Here is a 13,477-nt window from a genome sequence, read left to right on the forward strand (position 1 = left end):
GATTAAGGCAAGGGTGCCCTAAGAAGATTAAAAAAAGGGCAGTGCCATGATTCAAAACTCAAGCTGGGCTGAGGAGTTAGGTCATTTAGTCAAGGTCACACGGAGCATAAGAGCAAGAACAGGAGGCAGGCAAGAACAGGTGCGCTCAAGTGTGCGCACCTGACCCTTTGGTCCAGTGTCCTCATAGCTACAGCATCCATGGTCCCTACCTATCACAGAGTTCCCCAACGTTCCCACAGTCTTGGAATCCCACAGACTTCTCCCAGGTACACAATATGGAGTGTGCTCACCTTGGTTGCATCAGTCAGGCCTGGATTTCCACTCTGTGCTGACCTAGTCAGTTCCAGGAATCTGACTGGGGGGACCCTCCTCCTCGGGCACAAGGGTGGGCTGTTTATACTTCAGAATGTGGGCTGAGTTAGTGGCAGGGTTGCCTTAGGTTCAAGGGATACACATGACCCAGGGTACAGGCAGTGTTAGTGCCTGTGAGGTTTGGGAACCACGAGCCCCTTCTGAAGCCTGTCTGCAGTGTCCTGTCGGGAGCACGAGGCTTCTATCTGTCGTCTTTACCGCTCTGCAAATCTGGTCAAGTCCTTCCTGCTTCAAGGACTCATTTTTGGGACAAAGTTTAGCAAAGCACCTGCCCCCCTCTCTAGGTTTCTCTCCTTGTCACTCTCACGTTCCACTTTCAGGTCATCAGAACAATATTTTAACCGGCGATGTCCAAATATATGGTCAGAATTCATTCATTTGTTCAGTTGTGCCAGCCACTAAACTAGGTACTGTGAATGCAGTGGTCAATCAGGCAAGAACCCTATTGTCCACAACCTGCAATCAGCATGAGCTCTTGCTAATAACAGCTCCTCACGTGGAAGAGTAACCATTCCTATAAATTAATGACAAACCAGTGGCAAAAACAGAATAAAGAGAAAAGCAAAATAAGTGAGGGAATGTTATTTCCAAAATTCCAGGCCGCTCTTGGAAAGGATCTCAAGCCCTACGGAGTCGGAATTTGAGCTCCGCGCCACCAGGGGGCGCGACAGGATCGCTTGCACGGGATCCGCCCCGCGAGTTGCCGCTCTAGGCCGCAGCGCGCGCTCAGCTGCATTTCCGCGGGCGCTGGGCGGGTGAGGCGTTTCCTGCTGCCGTCGCTGCTGCCGCCGCCCCATCCTCCAGCGGCGTGGGACGCCGCCCGGGTCCGTCTCCCGCAATCCCCAGACATCCGCACCTTCCCGCGCTGTCGGCTCTGTCAGCGCCGCTGTCCTGCGTCGTAGTCGCGGTGCCCGGGGTGAGTCCACTGCGGGGATCGCTGGGCGCGTGGTCTGCGGCCCCACCACCTTCAGGAGAAACTGAGGCCCGGGGGAGGACGGGGAAAGCCGGCGGAGGTCAGCCCGGATTGCGGGCCCGGCTCCTGGCTCCGTGTCCGACTCCTCCGCCGGGTGCGGCTCTCTCGGGAGGCGGGTCCTCGAGAAAGGGGCCTCGGGTCCGATGCCCCGCCCTCAGCCCGCCCGCGGGGAACACTCGGGTCGCGCTAACGACCAGCAGCGGGTCCGGCGACGCGCGGGCCGAGTGCCGCGGCGCGGGCCGCGCAGCCGCGTGTGTTCCCGGGCCCGAGGGGCGCCCCGGACCCCGCGATTTTCACGCACTCACCCCCCCCGGCTCCGGGCCTTGAGTCCCCCAGAGCCGTTCATCGGTTGCCTGCGGAGTGACCTGAGGAGCGCGAACCCGTTCTGGCGTCACCTGTCTTTAACGGAGAGTGTGAAAGCCCCGGGGGTGCAGAGCGGTTGTCTGAGCTTTCAGGGGGGGCGCTCGCGGGGCCGCAGAGGGGCAGCTTGGCACTAAAGCCCCTTCCCGGTTCTCTTCCGTGCCCAGGCCGTGCGGGCTCTGCGGCTGTCTTGGGAGCAGATGGAGACTGTCCCTAGGACGGCTTTGCGGGCCGTGCCGCAGGCAGCACCCCTGTCTGCCCCGCAGGACCCTGATCGGCAGCGCCTGATGCCGCCCCTGTGTGCAGGGGTGAGGCCTGCTGGGTAAGTGCTGCTGCGCGTGAGCAGCTTGACCAGGGGGCTCGTTGCCTTCCTGCCACAGCGCGTCGGGGGGGTTGGGGGGGGTGGGGGGGTCCTGGAGCTCAGGTTCTGAGACCCTTCTTGCAAAGCCCTTGTGCAGAAGGGGGTCTGGTGTGGTAGGTGGGGTGGGTTTGGGGTCAGAGAGGTCTGGGTTCAGATCCCGGTTCAGCCCACCCCTGGCCAGCCGCATAACCTTGGCTCAGTTCCTTCCTTGTCCTGAGCTTCACTTTTAAGTGGGGAAACTGCCAAAGCTCTGGGAGGACAGAGGTCTTGTGTGTGTCCTTTGTTTTTGAGCCCAGGGTGCCTGACACGTAGTAGGTGCTCAGGCTGTATGTGTGGGGTGAATAAACAATGTCGGTGTTTTTGCCCCGAGTTAGTCTTCCCTTTGATGATGGGAGATGGAATCTTTACATGAAGTGGTGATGATGCTCCGGGTCCTGGGCTTGGTGGGGCAGCTGGGGGCTAATAGGGGCTTTTCTCCCAGGCTCACCTTCTTCCTTTTCTGCACCTGCATTCGAAAGTGATCATGGTCTGTCTGTGTCCTGGTCATTGATAGTGCAGGGAGAGGAGTTGCTGAAAGCGCTTCCCCGTGTTTGGAGGGTCCCTTCCTGTCCCTTCCAGACTCTGGAGCTTTCCCACACTTCCTCCTCCTCACCATCTTTTAGATGCCTCTGGGCACCTGTCTGTCTTGCGTGCTCTCTCCGCCTGGCTCAGGATGGTTTCTGTTTTTGTGAGGCTTTAAAAAGCCTCACAGGGAGCATGAGGGTGGGTCCTGCCTCATTGCATGTCTGAGTTGGTTGTGCAGCCACAGCTGTGGTCTTCTGACACTGGTCTCTAATTTCAGCAGCGCTGTGTCCCTTTCTGCCCCTGTGTTTGAGGGGATTACAGGCTGCCCACGTCCTGGTCATTGGTAATGCAAGCAAAGGAAAAGTTATAAGGCTTTCTTTATGTTCAGGGGTTCCAGAATGGGACAGCCTTAGGTGACGGAGCACGAAGTAGATGGAGGGAGGCAGGCTTTCAGTGCATTCACCTCCCAAGACCCAGATTCCATCAGTGTTTTCCTGTTGGTGAGCACAGTGGTTTCCTGGACACGTAAAGCAGTGCCAAGTGCTTCTTGTCCCCTGCAGGAGTGTCTCATGACTGCTGTTCCACGGATGTGAGACGCGACCTCTGGGAGAACCTGATCGGGAGGTCCCGGGTAAGTGGTGTCCTGCCTGGTTCTCGAGAGCTTAAGTCTGTGTGGGCTGTGAGGCTGGACGCGTTCAGGTGATGAGGTGTGGGAATGAGTGCAGGTGAAGGCTGCTTCCCGGTGTTCCCGGCTGTCTGTGTCCCCTTGAGCTGGCAGGCACAGGCCTGGGCCCTCTTCTGCTCCTGAGAGCCCCTGAGGAAGGCTCCTGTGACGTGGAAAGTGGCAGTATCGGATGGTCAGACGACTGCATTTTAGAGGCAAACAGATTCATATCCAGTGCCCAGCTGAGTGCTCATTGTATGACCACTCACACCCCATCTGCCAGAACCACGAATCCTCAGTATTTCTGCACCATCAGTCTTCACTTCATCTCCTGGGTGGGAGTGGTAAATCGTCCATGCAAGTGAGGGGCAGCTTCTGTGATCTCGGGCTGTCAGTCTGGTCACGGGCCTGTGTGCCAAGGCTCTGGGGTCAGGCCGGTTCCCAGGCTGCTGCCCAACAAGGCTTCCGTTCTCCTCGGCCCACTCGGCCGCCCTTTTCTGCACCTGCATTCGAAAGTGATCGTGGGCTGCCCGTGCCCTGGTCATTGATAGTGCAGGGAGAAGAGTTGTTGAAAGCGCTTCCCCGTGTTAGAAGGGCCCATCCTGTCCCTTCCAAACTCTGGAGCTTTCGAACACATCTTTCTTCCCACTAATTTGTGTTACTTCCTCGGATCTGGTGCTTTGTGGCTCACTCAATGCCTTTTTTGCTGAGCAGGGCGCTACCTCAGGGTGTTTCTGTTCATGGGCCAGTGGTAGAGCCGTGATAGGGGTCCCTCTTCTCCCAGGGCTCCCCCAGGAAGCTTTCTGTGCCTCCCCGTCGCACTCTTCCCACACCCTCAGCCCCACCTCTCAGCCCTGGTCACACTGGACATTGGTGATTTGCTTGTCACGCCCCCTTTGCTGTGATCTTGAGGCAGTGCCTCTGTCCTGCTGCCCGACACGTAGCTCTTGGACAAAACAAGATGTAGGAGACAGGTGCCACGTGGTGAGGCAGTGGGCTCGTCCCGTTGTGGCGTGTCAGTGGGAAGACAGTGCCCTCGAGCCAGCCAGCCTGCTCAAGGCGGAGGCATCCTCCTCTCCCCGGAAGTGTTGGTTCTCTCTCGTCCTGGTCGTGGGCTGGGCCCATGGTCCACAGGGGGTGATGTTCCTCAGCCCTTAGACTGAGGGGCAGGGAATGGAGTAGTGATCCAGCTGGGCAGCACACGTCATAGTTGGTACATACGTACGCTGCCCTTACACACTAGATGGAGGACGTGGGGGCCCTCCCACTACCTGTTCCCCTCCTGCTCCGTGCTCATCGCTGCCAGTCAGCATGGCACGCTCCCCAAAAGCTGGCCTTGACAACCTTTTGACACAGACTGCTTAGCAGCAGACTGATCTCTGGCCCATAGGTTAGCACTGACGCTACTCCTGTCACAGGTGATCCGCGGACCCCTTTCTAGAGTTAAGTTGTTCTTGTCCCTGAGACAGTCGTATGGTACTAGTGGATACGAGTAGCAACGGGCCACATTGGTGGGTGCTGTAATCTGCCGGCCACTGCGCACCAGGGCCTGCTGTGAGTGCTCACTCGTGCGCTGCGTCTCGCAGGTGGGTCTGCATGTGCGGAGGCTCCGTGGGAGGTGTCCTCTTACCAGCCCGCGGTAGGCCGTGGGGCCCGAGGTACGGTGTTCGGACCTTTCTCTGGGAGTTTGTTTTGTGCATCTGTAAAGTCACGTCCGTGTGCCCTGGGGTTTGGATGAGGAAGTAAGACAGTGGGCATCCTGTGAGCTGGCAGTTGGGTCCTTGCTGTGGGCAATGCCTCACGTACCGAGAGGGGACGGGCCTCTAGAAAGCTGCTCAGGTAGGTGGAGAGCTCCCCGGGGCAGCTCCCTTCCTAGTGTCAGCAGCGTGCTCTGAGGGGAGGCATGTAGGTTTAGGCACCAGAGATCCTGGTCTGGCCTCCGAACTTACCTAGCTTTGTGACCTCTTCTCAATCTCCACTTCATCTGAAAAACATAGCTGGGGTAGCTGTGAAGGGTTTTAGAAAATTTCTCATGGTCGTGTTGTAACCATAGGATACTGATCTTTTCTAACCCAAAAGCATTTCTGATTTTTTTTTAAGATTTATTTATTTCAGAGAGAGCGAGCAGGTGGGAGGAGCAGAGGGAGAGGGAGAGAGAAACTCCAACAGACTCTGCGCTCAGCGTAGAACCCAACGCAGGGCACAGTCCTGCGACCCATGAGGTCACGACCTGAGCTGAAACCCAAAAATTGGTCGCTTAACTGTCTGTGCCACCCAGGCACACCGGCATTTCCCATTTTTTATGCTGGAAGCATCTTGACCCTTCTGTGGCAGGGAGGTGTTACAGGGTCTCGGCAGGGTACAACAGAAGCTGCTGGGGCTCTGTGTTTGGCTGGGCCGCTCTCATTCACTCAGGCCATTCCCCAGGCCCCTGACACCAGCCTCCCATCCTTCCTGGCTCTCTTTCTGCACTTTTCTTTTTTTTAAAGATTTTATTTATTAACCCGACGGAAAGAGACACAGCGAGAGAGGGAACACAAGCAGGGGGAGTGGGAGAGGGAGAAGCAGGCTTCCCGCCAAGCAGGGAGCCCGATGCGGGGCTCGATCCCAGGACCCTGGGATCAGGACCTGAGCCGAAGGCAGATGCTTAACAACTGAGCCACCCAGGCGCCCCTCTTTCTGCACTTTTCTGCTCCTGCACCCAAAAGTGACTGCCTGCTGTCTTTGCCCTGGTCGTTGATAGTGTAGGGAGAGGAATCACTGAAAAAAGTTCCTGTGTTTGAAGGGTCCAGCCAGCCATCCCCTTCCAAGCCCTGGAACTTTCCCACGCTAGCTTTCTGCCGTTCCCTTCAGAGCTTGGGCCTCCTGGGATGCAGTGACTGGGCTAGCCCCCTGACCGCTGGGGGCCCATTCTGTCTTCTCATGTTACAGATCCTCTTGTCAGAAATCAGTCTATACATTTCTATGTGGCCCTCACCCTGGACTAAGTTCATAATAGCGCTTGAGGGCACACGTGAGAATCGCAAATCCTGGGTTCTACTTGATGAATTTATGGGAGTGGAGGCTAGCCCGGAAGAGCACATCAGTCAGGGCGGCATGCTAATTCATTGCTCGTGCGTGTGTTGTCTTTGCTCCTTTACTCTTTCTTGAGCACAGTGTGGGTTGCTTCTCCAGGAGCTGTCAGTGATGTTAAATAAATGGAGAAAGAAAAGTACAGGTGGGGCCTGCTGTGGGGGCCTGGGGGAGTTCTGTCAATTCTGAGTCAATAAAAAAGTTCTCCTTTGTCATAGTCTGCCAGAAGCCGGGGGAGTTTTCTCGTCAGTCACTGATGGGAGGAGAGTGTGTTGTTGACTGATCACCCTGTCTGTAGCTCCCCTTTTGTTGACTTCGTCTGTTTTTTGTGGGTTCTTTTGAAAAGGGTGACCCCAGGGGTTGACTGAAGAAGAATTTCTCAGGCCCGTGGATCTTTGAGGTCTGTATTTATAGACTATAGACTGCAGACTTCCTGGCCTTTCTGGTTCACATCTGTGAGGATATTGTTGCTGACTGGGCACTCGGGTGGTCATCCATCCGCAGCAGGCTGACTGGCTGCCTTCCGTGCTGTGCACCCGCCGATGTGTTCCAGAAGCAGAAACCCCGCAGCGGTGCCTTCACTCTGTGGACTCAGAGACAGCCTGGTGCTCCTGAGAGAGACAGCCTGGTGCCCCCGAGAGAGACAGCCTGGTGCTCCTGAGAGAGACAGCCTGGTGCCCCCAAGAGGAATGTCTTGGCTCCCAGGTAACAAGGGCAGTGAGGTTGGAGGTGACGTCAAGGTGTCCATCCCTTTGACCCCCCTACTTTTGATTGGGGGCTCCTTTCTAGTTCCCAAGACCTCTTCCCTTTACATTTGGGTCTCGTGTTTGCAGATGGGATCCTGTTGTGCCAGGTGGTTTTGTTCCCATCTCAGCGATGAGGTGGTGGTAGTGAAAATAACATACGTGAACCACCTGGTGCCCAGGAGCCGTCGAAGAACCCAGAGAGTGCCCTTGTCTTTCATACCTGCTCTGCGCCCCCTTTGCATCAGGGGCCTGTCCTGTCCCACAGCCTAGTTCCTGGTCAGGCTCCTCAGCCAGCCTGGAGGATTTAAGGGACAATGGTGAACATTCTGAAAAAAATCACCCCATGCCCCACTCCAGACCTGGTAATTCGAACCTCTGGGTGTAGAGTCCTAGGGATTGAGTTGGGGTTCTCTTGCACAATGTCCTCAAGCATTCATGATGTTTTCTCATTTCTCCTTCGAAGGGGTCTGGCAGTGCTGATTTTCACAGGTCTGGGCACCTAACCAGAACAGGTCTCGTTGGAAGTTTATCTTGCATTTGCCTTTCTTGGCTGGGTCATATTAAGTGGGTCTTTGCAGAACAGGATGGCAGGTGCTGGGGCCTTGTGACAGGCTGGGCAGACACGGCATGACAATGTCGGGGAGAGCTGCTGAGGATGGTGGTCCATCCCTTTGCTCATGATGCAGTGGAACCTCAGGGTCGAGCCCCCGACTGAGCGGTGAACTGTCTTCCCGTGGATTGCTGTATGTAGTCAGTTGTCCTGATTGTGAACTGCTCGAAAGAAAGCGATTTATTATAAAAATGACTTTTAAGATGTTTTCCCTTCATTCTTTTTTATTCTGGTGATAACATAGTATGGCATGCATAAACTGGGCACTTAGGCCTAGTTGATGGGGATCCTCTCGGTGATGTCATGGGGGAAGGAGGCAACGGAGACTGAATGCTTATATACTGCTTCTCCCTTGTAGGTCAGCCTTAGATCTGGAGCTGTTGAAGTAAGTCCCAAGGCCATGAGTTCAGGGACCCTCGGGATGACTTGGGATCTGGGTTTGCTGATATGTCTCCCCAAGGTGAGTTACTGCCAAGCGCTGGGGACCCACAGGCAGGGGGTAAGCTGGTTTGCATCTCTGTGGTTGGGAACTCCAAACCATTGGTCTTACCTGTCCTTTCTTTTTTAGATTCTCTTGGTGTTAGGGGACAGCAGAGGAACAGAGGATGGCGAGGGAGTCCCTGCAGAACGCATCCCCAGAGCACTCCTGCTGTGACTCAGAGCATCATGGATCAACTCTTCACTCCACATAGGAGATCAGAGGGAAAGCGCTGGGGCCGGGGCTGGGGCTGGGGCTGGGGTCCACGTCAGCTGGCTGAGGCTTAACAACAGTGCCCTGAGAAGCCATGGACAGAGAAGGCCAGCCCCATGTTCCTCTCCTGTGCTTGGAATGACCTTAATGACCAAGACTTTTTCTCTTGTATTGCAGCTGCTCATCACTTTACTCTCTGCCCACCATTCAATAAACCTTACAGACTTGCTGTGCCTGCCTTTTAAGTCCATAACAAGCCTTGTGCCACCGAGGCTGGGTGTGGAGAAGTGGATCACAGGCCAGTCTTGTTTTCACCCCCTGAGCCTCTCCTGTCATGCTCCTGGGGCTTGGCACACAGGCTGCAGTCTGAGGTGTTGCGTTAGGACTGGGACAGTAGCTGGCTCAGATGCAGGGCCCATGAAAGAATCGAAGGTTCGAGGAACAGGCCAGGGCTTTGGAAGGGTGGCTGGTGACAGCGGGCTGGAGTGAGGCAGGCACCGATGTCACTGAGGAAGCTGGGTTGGCCCGAGTTCTGGGGCCTGGCTCCTGAGTAAATGCCTGCTTTTGTGGCCAGCCGACCTAGTTTGCCTGGGATTGAGGGGTTTCCCAGGACATGGAACTTTCATTGTTAAATCCAGAAAGGTCCTGGGCAAACTGGAACTAGTTGGTCAACTTACCTCGGGAGTCAAATACATGATGTCAGCCTGAGGACAGGTTACTGAGTAAAGGTGGGAGGGAGCAGGGTGAAGGTGGAGCAGCTGCTGTTGGTGGACCTTGTGGCTATCCTCAAGGTCAGGCTTTTGGAGATAATTGTGGTAAGTCAATAATTGCAATAATGTGATGATGGTCTAAGGATGTGCATGTGTGAACTTTTTAATTCCCATGTTATAGATGGATGGGTCTCCATGAGGAAATAGGTCCCAAAGGCTGTGATGAAAGGCTGGAGTTAATTGCCCAATTTCTGCACTTGAACTTGCCTTGATGAGTTTGACACCTTGATGGGCTCTTTTTCGGGGGCAGGCAGGTGTTCTTCATGGCTGAAGTGTTCACTCTGCCAGCCAGTTCCTGGCACAGGCGTCCAGAAGTCAGAAGTCTTTTTTTTTTTTTTGGCCTTCCCTGCGGACTGTCTTGACTTTTTTTTAGCAGCCTTTAGTCAGCTGGTTGTGGCTGCATGAAAAAACGCCAAGGGAAGAATCTGGGTCCACTTGAGAAAGCTGTGCCTGGTTGGGAATGTGTGCTGCCATGGAGGAACAGCAGAACGTGGGCCAGTACTTAAAAAGTGTGCATGGAGACACTTGGCGTGTCCCACGGGGCACCAGGTCATGCCCGCCTTGCATGTGGCATGGGAAGCATGAGCCATGTCAAGTGTTGAGGGCCTGAGGAAATCTGAGAAGAGCATTCCAGCCAACGTGACCTAGGAACCAGGCTTAAGGTCATGGAGCTATGATCCTTGCTGGGAGATGTGCAAGCTTCCTGGAGGGCCTGGTGGAGCAGGGAGTGGGAGATTTCCGTAGCAGAATTGAGAGCTAGAAGTATGGAGAGCTGGTCAGGGTGAAGGTCCGTCCATTAAAAAGAAAAGCGTTTGTTCATGAGCCAGGCACCATGCTTAGAAGTAGGGGTACAATGGGAAATAGCATAGTTTGTGCACTTCAGGTATTCCTGAAATGTCTGTAGATAATGTGTTTATATGCTGAATGTCTGTGGAACATGCATTTGTACTGGGCACTGCAGTAGGTGTTGGGGGTACCGCTCCAAACAAAACACAGGAGGCCTCAGCTTATTTAGAACTGCCGTCCATATGGTAACGTAAAGTGTAAAGTTCGCATCTTCACTTGCACAAGCCGTATTTCAAGTGCTGGTAGCCCCAAGTGGCTGCCGTGTTGGGTCGTGCAGCTATCAAAGACTGTTTCTGTCGCCACAAGAAGTGTGGGGTTAAAAAGAGAACCCATGGGCCCCAGAGTGGCATCACTGAGGCCAAGTCCCCAAACCCGGGTGTGATACCTAATCTAATTGCAGTTTCAACCTCCCCCGGAAACGTAGTCTACCTGGTCAGTCACAAGTTCTCTGATGGGTGCCAAGGAGTCTACCACAGGGGCCCTCTCCATCCCCAAAGGAGGATGGGGTAATCTACCTAATTAGAACCCCCTCCTGTTCCCCCTAAGGGAAAGCCTTGCCTGGAACAATTTCTTCTGCAAATAACTTTCTTGCCCCACCTTCCTTCCCTAGAAACCTTTCTGTTCAATCTCTTGGAGCTCCCCTCCGCTTGTTAGATGGGATGCTGCCTGATTCATGAATTGTTTAATAAAGCCAACTAGATCCTCAGATTTGCCTGGTTGAATTTTGTTTGAGGTCAGACGGCACTGGTCTAGAAGGTTAGGAGTCCAAGTTTAAAAACATGATTGAAGAGTGTTGCTGGACACCTTTACAGAAAAGCTGTTACTTGAGTCCAAAGAGGATTGGTGCCATGTCCCTGCTGATCAGGGTGGTTCTGAGTGTTGGTGGATAAACCTGGGGCAGCAGCCTGCAGGGGTGTGGATCACTGGCTTTGGAGTCCCACAGACCTGGGGTTTAACCCTCTTGGGTGACATGAGGCAAGTTTGTACTACCTGACCTTGGTTTCCTCTTATAAAACGAGAACCACAGCTTTACAGGAATATGGTAAGGTAGGGATTAAACAGACTGTTGTATGAAAAAGTCTGTGTAATGTGTCCCTTCAGAATGTTCAGTAATTGATAGTTATTACTATTTATTGAAGGTTCCTCTGCACCATACCAAGATTGCTCATAGTTCGCTTTGGTCTTGGGGGCTTTCAGGGTGTAGCCCCTAATGCTGAAGTTTGTGGGGAAGCAAAAATAGTTCCCTTTTACAACAAAAGATTTATATATAATATAATTAGTAGATATTTAGAAACATCTCCAAGCTAGAGGATATATGCTTTTCTCAAGCATATAAAGAGTATATATGAATGCTATTCATGTTCTGGGTTATAAAACAAGTAGCAAATACTGAAGAATCAGAGTCATACAGACTACCTTTGTACTACAATATATAGACAATAACAGACAAAAACAGGTTTGAAAAAATCCCTGTGTTTGGGAAATTTAAAACATTTTAAAATACCTCATCAAAGATGATTCTATAAGGGGAATTAGAAATATTAACAACTGAATGATAATAAAAATTTCTACATACCAAAGTTTGTGGGATGTAGCTCAAGTAATTCCTAAGAAATTTATGCCTCGTGCTTAAAATAGGAAGAAGACAAATTTAATAAGTAACAAAGAGAAAATAGAAGTAATGAGAATAAAAGAGCAGAAGCAAGCCAAAGTTAGCGAATAAGATAGATTACTTTTTGTCTAAAAGTTTATACTTTGATAAAATGAATATATTTGTAGAAAACAAAATTGCCTTAAGGAGTGATGGAAAACTTGAGTAGTCTGATAAAGCCCGCAGGGGACAGTTCAACAAAGTCCAATTTATTTGCCTGTTGCAACATGAACTTTTGGTCACTATCAAAGCTGTGATTTTCTGACAAGAAATCTTGGATCTGTCCTTGAATGAATGAATATGTAACAATCCAAACACATATCTCATTGGGGACAATTGAGTACAGTCCATTTGGAGGGGTGTGCGGGCTCCATGAGGCTTTGGCTTCAGACTGTCTACAATTTTGTCAGAATTCAGCTGTAGACAGGTCATGGCATGAGAAACATTGGTGAGGCTTTAAAAATTTTCCCACCAATGTTGGAGATCATAGACATTTACTTACCTCTACTAAGGTGGTAAGACTGAATAGCTCCAACGAATGTAGCAATCAGAGTGGAAGAGAGTGAAAGCCTTTTTTGAGGAATAACAATTTCTGAGGATGTAGTGAAGGATTACCTTGGACTAAGAACATACAAACTGTGAAGACATTGATCAACTAGTAGCTGTAGGCTTAAATCCTAAAGTACTGTGATTGTCACTGATAGACAAGGATGTTGAAAGCTTAAAATCACTCCATAGACAGTTCTTGTACCAGTCTTTGCTTGGACAGTAGTATGTTTCTTTTAATCTGAAAAGTATAAAATTCAAATTTTTTATATTAATATAGTCAATACATAATTAACTCAGGAAGATGGAACTTCTTTTGTCAGTTTTGTGGTTTTTTATCCTAAATTTGATAAACAAAGGGCTCTCACAAGTTTTGAGTTGATTAGAACATAGAGAAGGCTAAAATCTAATAGCTTTTATCCTTTCTAAGGTGAAGGGACAAATCTTTGTGTAACCTGGTGGCCATTCAAGGAAACTCAAAGGTAGTTTAGGACTAAAAGACATTTTAACCATTTTATTCTGAATTTGGGCAAGAATTGTCAGAGGACAAAATATGGACACATCACACTTTTCAAATGTAAGAAAAAGTTACTGCAAGACAGTATTTTGAAAACCACAGCAAAAAGTAGATAGCTATTAGAAACTTAACTTTTCTTTCTTTTTTTTTTAGAAATAAGGAACTTTTGTTAGGATGAATTAAGAGTATACCAGACATAACATACAGATGGCCAACAGAGACATGAAAAGATGCTCAACGTCACTCATCAGGGAACTGCAAATCAAAGCCACAGTGAGATATCACCTCATAGAAGTCAGAACGACTAGTATCAAAAAGTAAGTTTCGTAGACATGAAAAAGCAACCCCTGTGCACTGTTCCTGGGAATGTAAATTGGTACAACCACTGTGGAAAGCAATATGGATGTTTCAAAAAAAGTTAAAAGAACTACCACATGATCCAGTAATTCCACTACAGGATATTTACCCAAATAAAACGAAAACAGTAATTTGAAAAGATACAGGCACCCCTATGTTTACTGTAGCATTACTTACAATAGCCAAGATATGGAAGCAACCCAAGTGTCCATTGACAGATGAATGGATAAAGAAGATGTGGTGTATATATGTACACCCACACACAATGGAATTGTACTCAGCCATAAAAAACTGAAATCTTGGGATGCCTGGGTGGCTCAGTCGGTTAAGAGTCTGCCTTCGGCTCAGGTCATGATTCCAGGGTCCTGGGATCGAGC

At 51.1% G+C, this 13,477-nt stretch overlaps 1 long non-coding RNA gene and 3 other non-coding genes across 10 annotated transcripts in view; all 4 read left to right on the forward strand.

Annotated features, from left to right (window-relative positions):
* LOC116641749 overlaps positions 1–13,136 on the forward strand; it is a 20,245-nt gene extending 7,109 nt beyond the window's left edge. For 3 of the 7 annotated variants that reach the window (XR_004301235.1, XR_004301231.1, XR_004301234.1), the window contains 6 exons: positions 972–1,288; positions 1,873–2,027; positions 3,191–3,261; positions 6,713–7,071; positions 8,081–8,182; positions 8,291–13,136. This is a non-coding gene — a long non-coding RNA (uncharacterized LOC116641749). The remainder of the gene's footprint in view (positions 1–971; positions 1,289–1,872; positions 2,028–3,190; positions 3,262–6,712; positions 7,072–8,080; positions 8,183–8,290) is intronic. The other 4 variants (XR_004301233.1, XR_004301232.1, XR_004301236.1 and 1 more) reach the window with 4 other exon arrangements.
* On the forward strand, positions 2,570–2,703 carry LOC116642114. The gene has a single exon (XR_004301298.1). It is a non-coding gene; the product is annotated as a small nucleolar RNA SNORA71 (small nucleolar RNA).
* On the forward strand, positions 3,796–3,928 carry LOC116642116. The gene has a single exon (XR_004301300.1). It is a non-coding gene; the product is annotated as a small nucleolar RNA SNORA71 (small nucleolar RNA).
* Positions 5,988–6,123, forward strand: LOC116642117. Its single transcript, XR_004301301.1, has one exon. It is a non-coding gene; the product is annotated as a small nucleolar RNA SNORA71 (small nucleolar RNA).
* Positions 13,137–13,477: the final 341 nt, after the last annotated feature.

The sequence above is a fragment of the Phoca vitulina genome, unplaced genomic scaffold, assembly GCF_004348235.1.
Source record: "Phoca vitulina isolate PV1807 unplaced genomic scaffold, GSC_HSeal_1.0 scaffold22, whole genome shotgun sequence".
NCBI lineage: Eukaryota > Metazoa > Chordata > Mammalia > Carnivora > Phocidae > Phoca > Phoca vitulina.